Below are 17,724 nucleotides of genomic sequence, written 5' to 3' on the forward strand. Positions count from 1 at the left end.
AGCGGTCCGGGTCTGCAGTGTAGCGTCCATTCTCATCATCAAGGGCCTTAATGGAATCCCCAGAGGAAAGACCCAGCACAGCAACTCAGCCAGAGAATAAAAGGCAACAATAAAATCTACACAATACAATTTAAAAAAAAACACCAAGTTCAGCTCTGCAGTCCCCCTCAAGGAGGCTATAACCTTTACTGAGGCAAATAAGAAAGAAAGAAAAAAAAGGCACAATCGCATTAAGTCACAAAAAAAAAGATGAGATTATATTACTGTTAGTTCAGTGGTGGCATCCTTTAAATATCATATTCACTCCAACTATGAGTCATCTGATCTGGCCCTAATTCATTTTTTGTGTATTTCACTACTATGTGCACATTGGATTAAACATCTACAGAGGATTCTAAAAACATCTTTCAAAACAAGTAATGCATGATAAATGCAGGGTTGTAGCTACATACAACAGCTACTATAGATAGGTATTTTTTTTTGGGAAGGGAGGGGTGTTGTGTGCAGATTTTACTGTGCACACAACAGGCAGTTATCAATGATGGTAAAGATCATTTTTGGCCTCTAGGCCTCCCTCACTGTCCCTCTTTCTTCTTACTCGCATGCTCTCCTCTCAGAGATTAACAACAAAAAAGGAGGCAAAAACCAGACAAAACCTCCATGGAGAAAAGGGACGTGCCTGTGGGAATGTGTTATTGTTAGGACTAATAACTCGCTGTGTTCAACAGAGACACAATGCTATTATAATTAGGGCCCAACAAGATTACTCCATGTGAACCTGTGTGAGTTTGTGTCTCATAAACTAGGTCCTGGGGAGATTGGGGTTAGAACTGATGGGGGGGGTTACTGCCCCTGTGGGACACCCACTGCCTCATTAGGAACAATTTTTTTAATTTCCAGCAAATTAAAGGAGGCAGGTTGTCAGAAACTTGATTTCAAGATCTGGACTGATACTAGTAACCAACATTTCAAAAATACACATGACAGGTTCCTGTACAAATATAATTGAACCATTTGACAAGTACTACACTAAGCGGTAAGAGGATGTCCTGTTTATGACTCATAGCAGAGGTTTTCAAACTGTGGGGGCGAGTTAAGGGGGGGTGCTTTGAGGGCTCCTCCTTCTCAGACTTATAACTTGGCCAAATGTGAACATCCAGACATAATACAAATAGTTTGAGATTCAGGGTTACCATTCTCAAAGATATCTTTATCTCCAATGTCCACTGCGAGTACACGTTTATAATTCCGCTTAGAAAAGTGGAGCCTTTTACCCTGAAAACTTAAGAATCATCACGTTTTTGTCTTTAGTATCAACGTAATCCAGCAACATTACACCTCCTGTTTACAACCCCCATGGGGGATCGGGGTCACTCCAATACTCCAAAGGCAAACTTTTGGCAAATATGGACGTGCATTAATCTCCGAACATTATTGTTTGATTGTAGTTGCGTTATCTAACGAGAAAACAGACTTATTAAAATGTGATTATTAAATGAGAAAAGAGAAGGCATCCACAGCACTTACTACGGCAGAATATTCCGGAAACTAGTATATGTCACTTAAGCATAGATGGTTTCCCAGAGAAAGACTTATCACTTGGAAAAAAGCCAGTAGGACCACTCAAAGCCCTGTATGTTTGTTTGCACCAACAAGTGGTAAAAAAAACGCTCATAAATGACACAACAGCCGAAGAGTCCGAGTAGAGTGTTTGCCGTAAGAAAGAATCTTAGACATAACTCAGGTGTGGGAGCGTGAGCAGAGTGTAGATGTTAAGAAACAAAAGGGAGTAATGAGACAAAAAAAACACCACTCAATTAAAATGGACTTTTGGAATGGACCAGTTTTTCCTAATAGAGGTCGTTATATGAAATAGTTGTATTCTGATCAGCTTGCTGTCATAACTATTATAACTTTAATAATAGCATACTAATAACAATAAAAGCATTTGCAGTTTTAGTTCATTTAGTTAATTTCTACAACTGTGAAAAGTTACTTTCAAATTCCTGAAATCTTTGCTGTGCTCCCGTTATTTAGCTCTATTTGGTTTATTGTATTACAGAATGTATTTCTATGATGTAACAAAAAATGAGAAAATGACAGTTTTGAATATCTGAAGAAGAAAAGGCTGGTGTAAAGAACTTTCTTTTGGTACAGAAGGAAGGTTCACAGGACTTACTTGAAATATTAAACTGCACTTTACATGCCATTGGAATAAGAATTAAAAAAACAAAGAGCCTATTCCAGGTTAGATGGGTGAAGGCACAATATAATGTTTCACATCACATATTCTCAGTGTTGATGTTGATGTGTAAAGGCCTCCTTAAAACCTGCTCCTTGAGGTTTGACATTGTACATGGAAATGGGTCCAGAAGAGCATTTCAGCTCTCTTAAGTATCTTCTTTATTTTATCTAATCAACAGTATTGCTCCCATTATGGCGGATGCTTGATTGATGCCAGATTTGTGCTGATAACCCCCCATGAAGAGGCAGACCCAGTCTTTAACATGCGCATTCCAGCTTCCTTTTGGACTTTACATATCTGTCTCGCAGAGATTTTGATAGCCGGCATTTTCATCTCTCCCAAGCGATTCTGCGTCAGGAGTTCTACGCCATTTGCCTGTCTTTGTATTCCTTTAAAAAGACAAATTACATAAATGTGGGTAATGGCAGATCTCCTCGCACAACCTAGCTTCAAAACAAGTGTGGGCGTGTGGATGCAGAGTAGTGTATGGATAAGAAATTACATATAACTGTGTGCGAGTATGATAACATATTAGAGAGAGAATCACTGTGGTGATTTGGAATGACGATGATGGTGTAAGTAAAAGAAACCGTAGTATATGAGAAAGAGTGTAATTAGATGTGCTTGAGGACAGAAACCGATGAATGTGTGAGACAAATAGTATGAGAGGGTGTGACTGTAGCCACGTTAATGTCCCGTTGATACGCTACACTGTCATTCATAGTAGTGTGAAGGAGAGTATAGTGTAACATTGTGATGTTGTGTGAGAACAAGTATGAATCATGACCTAAATGGCCTCTCATACCAATACCTCTTACCACTTATTAATGACCAATAATGCACATGGTCAGGGGCAGAACAGACAGACAGACAGACAGACAGACAGACAGACAGACACACACACACACACACACACACACACGTCTATGTGGGCCCAGAGGACTAAACCATCTCCATTAGGTGACTGTTCCCCTGGTGGCTATTTGACATCCCACCAGGACCAAAGTGACCATATATTCCTCAAAGAGATTATCACCCTTAAGTGCCCCATAAACCACTCTACAATTCCACAATTTTGACCTCTCATCAAACTGCATTCACTCTTGTGAGATCCAGCAACAGTATCCATGTATAAATGCCACTGCTTGACAAATTCTATTTTCATTGCGAGGTGATTGTAAGTCATTTAAAAACGAGCCCTCGGTAAATTCGGGCCGAGGCAGTTTCTGTCACTCCCCGAGGCAAAAACATCAATAGAGGAGAGCGAAGCCAGGACAACCTATAGCACAGGACCGATCGATAGCGCAACAAACTCAGTAAAGATTGACTGGAGAGTTGCCTGGAAACGTCCTGCTTGAGATTTATGACGTGAGGAGGACGCGAGCCAACCGGAGACGCTAGAGGACACGAGAGGGAGAGGAAGGGAGAGTGATGGGTAATCAGAGGAATTCTCATTGTTTTAGCATTTCAGGGTCAAACCCAATCCTCCCCAATATCTCACAGAGAATATAAACATTTTAAATACCATTGAATAACTAAATAAATAGGGGATTTCCCTGCAACTGTGCGCACTTTCCCGTGAGAATAAACACCATTAAAAAGTTAAATCTCAAACTGTGTTAATCTGAAAACCATTCCACTGTATTCCCAATATTCTAGTTATCTTCCATTTTCATTTCCACAAGGAGACAAAACAGAAAAAAAAAAAAAAAAAGATATCTACTGAAGCAGACAGTATATGTGTGACATTCCAATGGGAAAATTACTAATACAGCGACGAGATGAAATGACAAGATATCAGGTTTCATTGCTTCTCCACACACATTTTCAGAGAGCCCTTACCATATGTCACCCAGCTCTAGCATGCTCTGACTGCTGCAGCCGCCGTAGACTCCAGCTAATTAAATATCCTTATCTGGCTCTGAACCCCCACGTTTTTTCTGAGACAAAGGCCAGTTGGAAAAGCAGCACATTGTATTCACCCACAGATGCAAATGTAACACACACACACAGATATATTTAGTGTACTTTACTGCACCACATGTAATCTTGTTTTCAGGTAGGTGAACCATAACCAGACCCCACACTGTACTGTACTGTACTACAGTCAAAAGTAGCTGTCTTTAATGCTTCTCTATTATGTCTCGCATGACAACAGTTCTGGAAAAATGTGCTAACACCCTCCAGCTGTGACTTAGTTTTTTTGGGTTATGGAATTAAGTGCAGCAGTTTCCTGATGCCCCCTGGGCCCTTTAGTGTAAATTGAATCTATTTTAAAAAAAAAAAGAAAGAAGAAGAAGAAGAAGAAGAAGAAGAAGAAGAAAAAAAGCCTTTTTTTTTCTCCGTCTGACAGAGAAGAAGAGGTGGCTGGGGAGCGGAAAAGGAAAATGGACTCTCAAAGAAAGAGAAGGGAAGAGATGGAAGGCAGAGCTTTGTTCGTGAAAGGGTTAAAGAGAAAATGGCAGTAACAAAAGGGGGAAACACGCAGACCGCTGGCCCATTAAGGGGTTAACAGTCGGAGGGAGGCCGATAATGGAGGCTGGAGCGGCTGTATAGGAACTACGGGGAGCCGAACACCATAGAAACTGCTAACATAAACCGGAGATAAAACAAGGGAGAGTGAGGGAGCGAGGTGCAACATCTCTCTCGTGTCAGCATCGTGTGAACACTCAAACCAAGATAAACAAAAATAGCATTCATATATTGTTCTAAAAAAAAATCAATGCTTTTATTATGGACGGCAAACACATGTTCACACCCATTAACGCACACGGTGTGATACTTCCACGCTCTTTGTAAACATGACTGCGGATGCATAATTAAGCACGGAGCGCCGATGCTGTGACTCAAACAGGAGAAAGGCTAAAGTGCAGCGATACGGTGGAGGATGTCTGAAAACGAGGCTCTTCCACATGACTACAAGCTGCAACGGAGTTTATGTGACCTTTACCATCCTGTGGCATCCACAGGATAATGATAAACTAAAGCTATCCTCCCACTCATCTATCCTCACTCGCTTTCCCTTACGCACAAATACAGGTACAAACCAACATGCAAATGTGCACACACACACACACACACACACACACACACACACACACACACACACACACACAACACGTGCAGCAGAACACACACACACACACACGCCCCATGGAACAGACATTTCGCTGCAGCTTACATTGCCTGTAGTCAACCTCAGAAGATCACTGCGAACTACGTTTACACGCACATAATAATATTTCGTTTTTTGCCCTTAATCTGAAAAAGACAATATATATGCCTAAACTGTTTACATGGCTTATGAAAATAATTATTCCACTAATTTTGCGGTTTACATGCAGCTGATCGAAATAGGATTTTTTTTTCAAAGTTTTCCACCGGTGGTGGACTTCCCTCCCTATTCCATTTCCACCTTCTTGAAAACATCGGCGTACCAATGTTTGAGCATATTCAAAAACCTGTTGATATCCAAGTCTTTCATAATGTTTAAAAAAAAAAATAGGTGTGTTTCTCTTTCTTTTCTTTTGGACATGCATCTCTACCCAAACAGAATATGCTTTTTACATGGACTGCATCAAATTTGGAATATTGTCACATTCGGAAGTATAGCGGAATATTAGTGTGCATTAGGGGTGCAAATCACAAGTTTCATTACGATACGATATTACATAGATTATTTGGACAACGATATAATATTTACTGATATCATAATGTCTGCCACGATACCGTATGCCCATTTAACACAGTTACATCGATATATATTTACAAAAAGCAACTAAAATAAGATTTGACAATTTCATTACTTAGCTCTTCCATACATTAAAAACAAACTACTCCTTTTAATGGAAAAAAATACTTATAAAAAAGGGAATTTCAAAATAAGGGCACAACGACAATATGTATCGATATTTTCACTTTGTATCCATAGTATTGGATCGTTGAGGATTGAACAGGTATATCGGATCCAGATCGATGTATCGATACACCCCTAGTGTGCATGGAAACACACTCGGTTGCTGTATTTTCATGATGACAGTTTTATATTCACCAGCTAGGTGATTTGAGGTAATGAAGGAGGGGGGGGGTGGGAAATGACAAAACTGAAGGAAAGCTGCTTCATTCAGCTCGTCTCCTGTTTCTGTTTGTAAAGCTTGTGTGCTGGAGAAGAGCCACTAGAGCTGGCGACGGCAAAGCACACGCGCACAGTAATCTGTATACAGGCTATCACACACTTAAAGTACACGCACAGTAACCTGTATATAGGCTATAACACACTTAAAGTACACGCACAGTAATCTGTATACAGGCTATAACACACTTAAAGTACACGCACAGTAACCTGTATACAGGCTATAACACACTTAAAGTACACGCACAGTAATCTGTATATAGGCTATAACACACTTAAAGTACACGCACAGTAATCTGTATATAGGCTATTACACACTTAAAGTACACGCACAGTAATCTGTATATAGGCTATAACACACTTAAAGTACACGCACAGTAACCTGTATATAGGCTATAACACACTTAAAGTACACGCACAGTAATCTGTATATAGGCTATTACACACTTAAAGTACAAGCACGCACACAGAGGCCTCCTGATCAGAGGTTGGGCTAAATTTGAATTCCCAACGCGATGCGTTTTGTTTGTATAAAAGGTAACACATTGTACTCTATAAATAGCTAAAGGCAGAGTAGTTCTGACTAGATGCGGATCAGCTGAGGCTTTTTGTTCCTCAATGAATATTTATCAGTGGCCAGAGGAGGCTGTGATTGAGTTTTACAGGGGAATGGTTGTGTATCATGTGCTGTAAATTAAGTAGAACGGCAGCTCAGGGGATCAGCAGTCAAACTTAGACCTGAGGACATAAAGACCCGATGAGAAGAAGGAGGAGAAGAAAAAGGGAAAAAAAACAAATCCAGCAAGAGCGCACCGGCAGAGCAGGGAACTCATCACGAATGTACATCCGCGTGTATTCATATGCACGACTGGCGCACATGCAAACCAAACACACTCTGGATGGAATTTCACAATGGCAGGAGAAGCTCTCCAAACGTGTATTTTCAAGGGCAGGCTGCAAGCGAAGCGTTATTCAATTGTGCGAGCAAAAAGTATGATGAAATCACACATCTCTCACATCTTGTTACTGCCCTCTGCCCTCCCACCAAACACAGTGTTTAACAAACACTTGAAAACAGCCAGCAGGCAATACTGGAATGACTCACTGAGCTTGCACGTCTTCGGCAATATCATAAGCTATGTGGAAGACGCGTCCGCACACACCTGCGCCGTCCGTCACACACACACACACACACGTGAAGCCACAGTTGCACAACTGGGCTCTCTCCAGCATTGTAATGGATGTCAGATTACTGCTTCCAGCTGCATTACTCATACTCTCGTACTCTTTTGTGTTGTGATCATGCCCTCAGATCAATAACATAATTAGCCATAAAGCATATGCATCGAGGTGATACATTAAATGCCTGGCATCTCTTGGCTAGCATCTTGAAGGAATTACCATATAAATGAACTGCGGTCATTTATTAAGCAAAGAACCGTGGTGGGGACTTGGCATGCTACGGAGTAGGAAAAAAAAAAAAAAAGAATAAGTTACAACACACATTAGAAAAGGGAGACATCATGAGAGGTCAAACAGTCAGGTTACAAATTGCACTGACTGCTTGCGGAGCGAAAACATCTGCCATGCTGTGGCTCTACCCGCGGAGGAAGTAAGCAGCGAGGCTCACGGCGACTGAGGAAACCCCCAACACGCTCTCTTTCCACTCTTTGTATTCAACTGGACTGCAAGTAATTCAATACACCTCTCCTTGTGCTGGCTCACTCAAATGAAACGGAAAGCGAATGAACTATATCAAGTGGAGCACTATTTGAACACCACTTACAGTACAGTAATATCAGTGTGTGCGTGTGTTGTTAAAGGCGAGCGTGAAACGAATCGTAAATCCAAAAGATTAATCTTGTTCTGCATATGATTCCTTGACCAAACTCAATACCCCCCCTGAGAGAGAGCGCTACAACAATACCAGGCTGATCTCTCCATAGCAACACACATGGTAACACAAATCTATTTCAGAGCAGGAGTGCAGTGTAGCACTTAAACACAGCGGACAAAAAAAATAAAAAAAAATAGGGAAAACAGCTATCAATTATTAAAAAGAGCTTCATGTTCATACTTACTGCCTGTGTGTTGCCAGCTGCAGTCGAAACTAAGAGGCTCCCACGGCTCCCACGGCTCCCACCTACCTCTCCTCGCACAATTGGGAGCATTATCAGGGATCTACAGCAGTGGCACTCCTACGTCGTATATATAGGAGGAAATGTGAACTGAAAATGTGCCCCTCGTCTGACATTTAATTGTTCAGCAAGGTGTGTTTACTTTCAAGGTGTTGGCTGCCCTCTCAGACTGGAACGCACGAGGCAGTGGAAACATGGACGCCTAATGAGAGAAAAAACAAACGCAGGGCCCTGTAACAACAGCAGAGAGATGACCGATATAGAAAGTTTAAATCAACATAATGTTTCTCTTGGCATAAGCCTGATAGTAAATCATACTAACGCTGTAAGCAGATCTGTCGACATCAATTGTTCCGAGGCCCAAGCAGTCAACGTTACCTCAGTGTTATTGTAAAGCCAACACAAACACATAACCGATAAGATAAAAGGCTTTTTTTTTCTTTTCTTTTTTATAAAGAGGGCCGGTAGCCCAATTACCTCTGCATTTTCCTTAATTTAGACAGGAGAGGGGGGAAAAAAAACACAAGTGCTCTGGTATTACTGAAATAAATAATCTCTGCTATAGGAAAAACTGAACACTAAAAGAGAAAACAGGGAAAAAATGAAATACTAAAAAAGAAGCTTTAAATAGATGAAAGCAGATAAACTGGAAATATTCTAAACTACTAAAAAAGAAAAAAAATAATATATATATATATATATATATATATATATATATATATATATATATATATATATATATATATATATATATATATATATATATATAAGTACTGTTGTCTTTCTTCATAGGAAATACTTGCTGTTTCCTTTTCTGAGAGAACAAAATCATTCGCGGTCTACGTTTCAAAGCTCTACACACAAACCAGCACCAGTAAACACGAGCCCACTAAATCCTCCAGACAGCGTCAAAGAGACTCTAAGTTGGTTGAAAGTGCCACTTTGATACATGCTGTGTTGACCTTTCCCAGATCATATAGGGTGATTATACCCGTGTTGGACTGCAGTTTGGCAGGGTCTGCACAAAAAGCTTTACTGTAATAGCTTTCCTCCTCTTTTAAGCCATCCATTCTGCAATGACACATAACAACCTCATGTTCTCCAGAAAGGTGGGCTGGCTGGACACGCACGCACGCAAACAATTAGAGACAGTTTATTAGTAAATGCCTGCATAATGTTTTCGGGAACAAATGTGTAGTGCTAAAACGATGAGTTAATTAATCGACAAACTCTAAAGTCAAAAATGGGGATAATCGATTCATCCTTTAAGTCATTCATCAAAGACAAATGCCAAACATCCTGTGGCTCCACTTTGCTACTGAAATTAAATTCAAACTTTGGCCTTGTGAACTGTAAACAATCTGAAGCTGTCCCCTTGGACTCTGGGAAATGGTAATGAGGATTTTGCACCATTTCCTACATATTTGACAATCAATACAATAGTTTTGACATTTCATTCAATCTTCTCATCCAACTCTCTGCAAGACAGCAAATGAGCGTACTTCCAAAAATGTCAAACTGCTCCTTGATTTCTATGAAGAATCAAGAGATTCATAAATAATGCAAAGAGTTGTTAGCTACTGCGGCGCTACAATATTGGTCCATTTTGTCACAGAGAAGCACCAGGAAGGATTATCCTAACTTAGGCTCCCACAAATCACACACACACACACACACACACACACACACACACACACACAGCAAGGGACAGAAGTCAAGTCCCATCAATCTAAAACAATAACAGGCAAGAAAGGAAAGTGCACTTCCATTCTATTAGTGGATTTCTTGCCTTCTCATTTTAGCCTTTGCAGGCATTTTATTCATTGTCAGAAAACCCTGTTAATGTCTGGCCCTGGGTAGCACCAAATCTGACAAACTGTAAAGTGACTGATCACAGGTTCCTGCTAAACGTGACGTCCCCTTATCCTCAAAAATCAGCCTTGTTGAACGAGAGCAAATCCACCAGTGTTTATGTACTACAGTGTCCCTGCAGGACACATCACCAAAGCAGTAAGTGGCAGGCATTAGAGTACTTACACAGCCTATCACAATAGAAGCAGCAATGCACCTTTCAAAAGCACAATGTTATAGAGGCAGGACACAATATGGTAGTACCTGCCATCGGTTCAGTGGGCTAGGTATTGGGTTTCAGGGTGTGCTGCGGGACACTGTAATCGTATACACTTTATCAGGCTTGTTCTGTCACAAGTGTTTTGTTTAAGGGATTTCAAATGCGAGCGGGAGTAGGGGCTGTCTAACTGGCGGTGGGTCAATAAGATGAAACCATGATCCCGCAAATATCCGTGAATAGATAAGCGTGTCTAGCCGTATCAAAATACTTGGCACAGTCGGATCTGTGCGAGCGGAAAAGGTTTGATACTAAGAGGCAGAGTTTGTCCTGGTAGTACTTCTAAGATTTTTTTTTTTTTTCCTTACAGTTTTCCAGTTTATGTAATAGTTGTGTCATAAATAAATGTCTAGTTTACAGTGGAAATTGTGGGCTGCTAAGCTGCAAAGTAAAAAGAGAAAACTATGATTATGCCAAAGTCATATTGCCATTTTGATCACGTCTAAGAGTGAGGAAAGTTGTCTGACTTCTTCAGATTGCTGCTTGCTACATCATATTGTAGTCATGACTGGTACCCTGCTGCACACTGACCATTGTTCAGCTTTCTTGCTTTCTTTTTTTTGGCCATAGCCATCAGAAAAAAGAAGAAAAAGAAAGAAACTTTATTGTTATTTGTTATTTACGATAGTTCAGTCCAATGTAGTGAAATTTAATCCCTGTATTTAACCCATCGTAAGCATTAGGAGCAGTGGACAGCTATACAGTGCTGCTCATGAGTTTATGAACCCCTGCTAAAGTTGACTAAAAAAAGAGGACTTAAAAAAAAATGAGCTTAATGCATTAATTAAATAAAAAAAAAAAGGAAAAATCCAACTTTTAAGGACACCAATTTTCTTTGTGAATGAAGAATGTATCGTAAATAAATAAATGTTCTTCCTTAAAATACAGAGGGCATAAGTCAGTATGTTAAATTCCCATAGAGGCAGGTATATTTTTATTTTTAAAGGCCAGTTATTTCATGGATCCAGGATACTATGCATCCTTTTCCTATTCCCCATACCTAGAGATTGGCATGGTTTTATTTCAGTTAGCCTCCTAGCTGGTTTGATTTGCATTGAGAGATGATCTTATGGAAAGTGCCCCATGCAAATCTGTAGGTATGGTGAAGGGTATGTGATGATGTGGGGGGGGGGGGTGGAGGCTATTTTAATTCCAAAGGCCAAGGGAACTTTATCAGGATGCATAGTATCCTGGATCCATGAAATAACTGGCCTTTAAAAATAACAATTTGCCTGCCTCTATGGGAATTTAACACAGGGGTGTACTGACTTATGCCCCCTGTATTTTAAGGACGAACATTTATTTATTTATTTACGATAAATTATTCATTCACAAAGAAAATTGGTGTCCTTAAACGTTGGATTTTTTTCTAATTTTTTTAATTAAGGCATCATGGGTTCCTAAACTTATGAGCAGCACTGTACATACAGCGTCCAGGGAGCAACTTATGGTTCAGTGTCTTGCTCAAGGACACTTTGCCATGGTGCCAAAAGGAGCCCGTCCTGTCCCAGAGACGAGAGGATCAGTGTGGAAAAGAAAAAAAAAAAAAATAAAAATAAAAATGAAAATCTCCGAGTATCATAATCAGAATGGATTTAAAAGACATAACAGTCCAGCAGCTTGTTAAAATCCCAGCTGCTTTTAACAGTAATGAGTATTCACTGGGGCTATTATACGACTTACCAAAGACTCTCTGTACTGACGTTTTAAGTTTAATATGGGCTTTTATTCTTCAGTACACAGTAATAGTGGTGTCACAACATCTTTAACAGAGAACATTTCATAGTGGTAAATGGATGGATATGTATATATTTTATTTATTTATTGAGGATTCACATTAAAGGTCCAGACAAATGTAAGGTAATAACTGGTGCACTATATCGGACACCATTAATGTGATGCCTCTGTGATGCAGTGCACACAGCAGATTAGAAGAAAATGAATCCCTGGCACGGCATACTTCTGGTCTGATGTTATGTGGCAACAAGTACACTATTCGAAATTCACCACCTAATGCATTGGGTTTAGCCTCTCAGCAAAATGCCCTGCGATTCTAACTTAAAAACAGGATGGTGGCAACTTCAAAAATAAAGTTAACTTTCCCTTCAGTCATTTTGGTGTTCTGCTGATGCTCCAAAATTGAGCCAAGTTCAGAACGGTCATGTCAAGGTGGTTGGATGTACCACCTCTTGCTACGGGTGCCAGCTCAGCCCCGTGAAAACAGCTGCAGCATTTTAAAAAGGAGCCGGGGCGCTCCTATTTAGATGCTGCACCCTCAGCAGTGCCTCCCGTTATTTTCTCTTTCCTATCCTGCGATATAAAAACTTGATTGACTGCACCTGGAGGAAGTGCCAGGGGAAGGGGAAAAAAAACAAAACAAAAAAAAACAGTGGGGACTAAAATGGTACTCATTTGAAAATAATTGCTTACTACACAACCAAGATGTTCAAAAGTCCATATGTCCAACAGTACGAGCAATAATTAGCCATGTTTCCTCAAGCAGATTTCTCAGGGGAGATGACTGGTGGCACTGTGCAAAATAGTTGAATTCCTCTTGTGTTAGCAGCTAGAATCAACAACTATGTGCTTTACCATCTTGCAGTTTAACATGTTCTGGTTTCTCTGCCAGATCCAAAACAACATGTCCTAATAATGTCCTTAAACTCTGAGCAGCCCAGAGAGAGCATTCAACTCACTCATCTATCGACAAAATATTAAACTAAATGAACATGACAAGGATTTTTTTTCCGTTTATTGTGAGTTTTTCTACATTTAAAGGATCGGTGGACAGCAACATCTACACTGCCAGATAATCTACATCTGCTTACAATTAGAAATTGATTTTACATGATTTAAAATCAAACTTTTTTTCTTTGAGTCTTCTTTCTTTCTTTTAAAACACATGCTGACACACACCTTCCCACTTGTTACCACTTTCACTAAACCTAGAATTGCAATTTTTGCAGGAACATTTCAACTTATTATACCTGCTATTATTTCCCTAATAGGTTTTCATTCATGTTGTCGCTTAGAATATTTTATCTAATTATCTAACATGCTTGTCATCTTGATTTTCTTGCCGTCATTTGTTTGGCCAGATGTAATAAGTCCTATGAGGTTGATGTCTTTACTTCTATTTTCACTAGACATAGGCCCGTTAAACATACACATATTACACTGCGTTGGACTGGTGAGTGCAAGCAGAACATACAGCACATAGTCCTGTATGAAGGGAGTTTGGAAATACATTGAACACCCTGCCAGGAGCTGCTCGCACTGACAGGTACAGGCCTAAATGATATAAAGCTAACCGTTGTGTAAGAACAGTGCCTGGAGGGCAAAATATTGAAATTCCCTTGCTCAGAACCCCCTGGTTCTGTGGAAACAACACACTCTTTGTTTCTAATTCAGCTGCCATGGAGCGTCATTTGAATATTTGCAGTCAGTGGGGTAACCAAAACAACACTGCAACATGGAACAGGTGTGTGTGTGTGTGTGTGTGTATGTTCGCGTTTGTGCGTGCTCATATGCAAAAATTAAACAAATACCAGGTCAGATAAGATAAGATGTATCACGCAGTGGGTTACATGTGCGGTAGTTACATCGCTGCTTTTGGAAAAGCTGCCTAACGCTGAACGACGATTCAAATACACAACCCCCCCCCATCGTCCTTTACATACACATACCACGCGCGTGCACCACGTACACATACGCGAATGTGCTCTATTTAAAAAAAGAAAAATAATCATATGACAGGCGTGGTCATTAAGTGGAATCGTTAAAAGGCCAGTTTGGTTCTTTTTGTCATTAGAGGCTAATTAGCGGGAGGGGATGTGACAGCTCTACCTTATGGAGGTCGATGCGTATCCTCTCCTCTCCTTTATGCGGGCTCTCTGGCCACAGGTGATAGCTCGAGCCGTAGTTGGGGCTGTCTTTGCTGCTGTTGCTGCCAGTCGCAGACGAGTTCCCCGCGTACGCCTGTTGTGTTGCCGGGGGGGTTACGCGGGAGTCGCGGCTGTGTGGCTGCGCCTGGTCGCCTTGCGCGGTGATCCTCCCAGACTTATTGCGCTCTTGTTCACAGTGCTGCGGACGCTGGGGACAGAGCCCCAGTGCGCCTTGCTGCTGCTGCTGCTGCTCTTGCTGTTGCAGCAGTGGAGCCTGCTGAGTCCTACATAGCTCTCCTGAGCCGCTGGCGCAGTAGTTGATAGGCAAGCTGCTCCCCACCAGTAGCTGTTGCTGCGCTCGTAATTGTGGGATATGTTGTTGCTGCTGCTGCTGCTGCTGCTGCTGCTGCTGCTGCAGGTCCTGAGTCTGAGACTCAAATGCTCTCCTGTTAGCCTCGGTTGACTCACATACATTTAAAGAGCGCCCTTTCTGCGAGTTTGCACGGTTTCCTTCAGGGGAGGGGTCCCTCTGTTGGAGTCTTAAATGACTGAGCTGTTGTTGATGTTGCTGCTGCTTCTGTTGCTGCTGCTGCTGCAACAGCTGCCTTTGGTCTCGGTGCCCTCCTGCTCCTCCTCCTCCCCTGCAGCGTTCCACGATGCTTGCCTGTTGGTAATTATTGGCACTCCTTCGGAGCCGATCCCCCCGCTTAGATCCCTGGGAAAATAGCAGAGAGGAGGAGGACGACGTTGGTGGCGGTGGTATAGGCGGCGGAAAAGGTGGGGAGGGCTGCGGTGGGAGAGGATCGGCAGGATAGTGATGGTTTTGAGAAAGGCTCGCCTCCTGCTCGGAAAAACTGCAGTGGCAGCTGGGAAAAACAGGCTGGTTCTCCGACTGCGGCGGCGGCTGCTGCTGCTGCTGAGAGCCGGCCGGGGCCCAGGGATCCTGCTGCAGGTGCGCCGGCTGCCCGGTGCTGGGTTCAGTGCCTCGGTGTGAAGGTTGCTGGGCCGTGTCGTAGCTCGCCAGAGGTAAAGGGTCGCCGCTGTGAACAGGTCTCCGGTAGGGCTGGCTCAGACAGGGAAGCTCCTGGAGGCTCTGGCGGTGCGCGGCGGTGCTCGAAGTGCGGTCTCGGTGGTGAGAAGAGGGCGGGGGCGGCAGGCTGAAAACAGGAGCGAGTGGGTCTGGGCTCGGCTTGCTGCTCGCTTGCTTTTCGTCGGGGGTTTGGTGCTGTTGGACAGCTCCCGCGTACCGATGCCGCATCCCCTTGATCGCCTCGTCTCGCTGTGGTTGCTCCTTTGCCGTGCAGCGCTCCGACACCCGTTCATTGCGATCAGTCCCAGCAGAATAGAACCGACTTGTATCATTGGTAGGTTTGACCAGGACCTGCCTTAAAACGTCACTGTACAGCCAAAACACCGCCTTCGCCTGAATACCGGTCCATTGCCTGCTATGCGCACAGGTTGCAGCGGATCGATCACTCCTTAAGGCTGTTGGGATATTACAAGAATAGGATTATTGAGACGTAGAAAGGCGTTTAAATACATCTTACACGGTTGATCATCTTAATCCACTGTGGACCCCATAGATCGGCTTTTGTCCATGTTGCCATAACCACCATACATAAAAAGAAAATCACTTGTAGCCTACTGCTACGTCACCCAAACAGATGCACAGGCCTGTCAAACATAATGCTTTGCCCAGATATATCCTGAACGTCACTTTCATTTCAACTCTAAGTTATTACCCTTCCTCGTGGTTTGATGTCCACAAAGTAGACTACCGGTATTTGCAAAAATCATGAGAGGGGCATTAAACACTCTTGATATCTATTTCCAAAACACATTACCACTTGTTGGCCCACAGAAAAGCATCACACAAACGGGGCTGTGATGCTTACCTCATGCCACACAGCCATAGCTTTGCAGTCTTGTATTTAATAATTTAGCAGAATATGCCTGGTTTTGTATTACCAGGCAGAAATATTAAGAATGGGGGCTGCATGCAGTGCCTGCAGTCGGCTCGCCGCCTGATGTGTGTGTCTGTCGGTGTGTGTGTGTGTGTGTGTGTGTGTGTGTGTGTGTGTTGCATGCTCTCAGTAGAACATGGTAAAGGCTTCAGTCTCACAGCGGCCGAAGAAAGCGGCTAGATGGAGACAGAGAGAGCCTCGGCTCAGACGGCGCTGTCCGTGGTGCTGAAGGAGGAAGGATGCACACCACTAAAATAGCCTGTGTCGTGGTGTCAAGTAGCCAGAGGAAACTGTCCATCACAATGTCGGTCAGAAATTTCTGGCAGCTGTGAGGATTAGCATTAATATAGAACTTGGATTAAAAGGATATATTACGTGTTTTTAAGTCTGTCTTATTGTTTTACCGTAGTAAAACATTGGGGCATTTGATTTACCACAGTAAAACAATACCAACATGTCCGCATATCAATTGAAACGGTTATTGGTGGCTGCTAACATTCCTCCTATCCATACTGGCCATGTAAGTGGACACTGCATGCAGAACGAAATCCACAACCCTCCCTCCGTTTCCCTGGACACCGTTTCCTTGTTGAGCTGTAGTGAAGGGATAGTAACCGTAGCTAAAGCAGTTTTCCAAAAGACTGTAACTTAAGAAGATACACCCTTGATTTAGTAAACTCAAAAGAGCTGAAGCTGCTCAAAATCTGTTGCTTCAGCTAAACTTTCAATCAGACCCCTCAAGTCATCACCTGGGGCTTTTCTAAGTTAGTTAGTGAACTTAACGTCCATAGAACCCTTAAAACCCAGAGTTAGAGACAAAAAAAAAAAAAAAAAAAAAAAAAAAAAACATATACAAGCATTTTGTCACTCTACCTAGAAAAAGATCCAGGTGAGGTGTGGGTGCTTTCTGCTCCGTTAATCCTACCCTGTGGAACGAGGCCTGATGATCCATCATAACTATGTTCATATTCAAAAGCAAACAGAAAAGTTTTCTCCTCAGGTTTATGATTGGAAAGCAAGGCCTGTGGGTTCTAAGAGATGGGGGATCTCTTACAGAGGAGTTTAAGTAAGAGGTCACTTTAGAGCTAGTATGAAGGGGAATGATTCCAACCTGTAACGCTTATAATGTACACATAGGCATTGGAGTATTGTATAAGAACAGACTTTGACATCCTTGTTTCTTTCACGTTTCATAGAAATAGGTTAGTATTGGAAAACATGAGCATGAACAAA

At 42.1% G+C, this 17,724-nt stretch overlaps 1 protein-coding gene across 4 annotated transcripts in view; it reads right to left on the reverse strand.

The window, feature by feature from the left end:
- kcnn1a (potassium intermediate/small conductance calcium-activated channel, subfamily N, member 1a) overlaps positions 1 to 14,724 on the reverse strand; it is a 49,797-nt gene extending 35,073 nt beyond the window's left edge. For 2 of the 4 annotated variants that reach the window (XM_028592780.1, XM_028592779.1), the window contains exon 1: positions 7,483 to 7,552. The gene's annotated coding sequence lies outside the window, so the exon portion shown is untranslated. Of the gene's footprint in view, positions 1 to 7,482; positions 7,553 to 8,458; positions 8,502 to 14,489 lie in introns of those variants that run through there. The other 2 variants (XM_028592781.1, XM_028592782.1) reach the window with 2 other exon arrangements.
- Positions 14,725 to 17,724: the final 3,000 nt, after the last annotated feature.

This window comes from Perca flavescens, chromosome 12 (assembly GCF_004354835.1).
Source record: "Perca flavescens isolate YP-PL-M2 chromosome 12, PFLA_1.0, whole genome shotgun sequence".
NCBI lineage: Eukaryota > Metazoa > Chordata > Actinopteri > Perciformes > Percidae > Perca > Perca flavescens.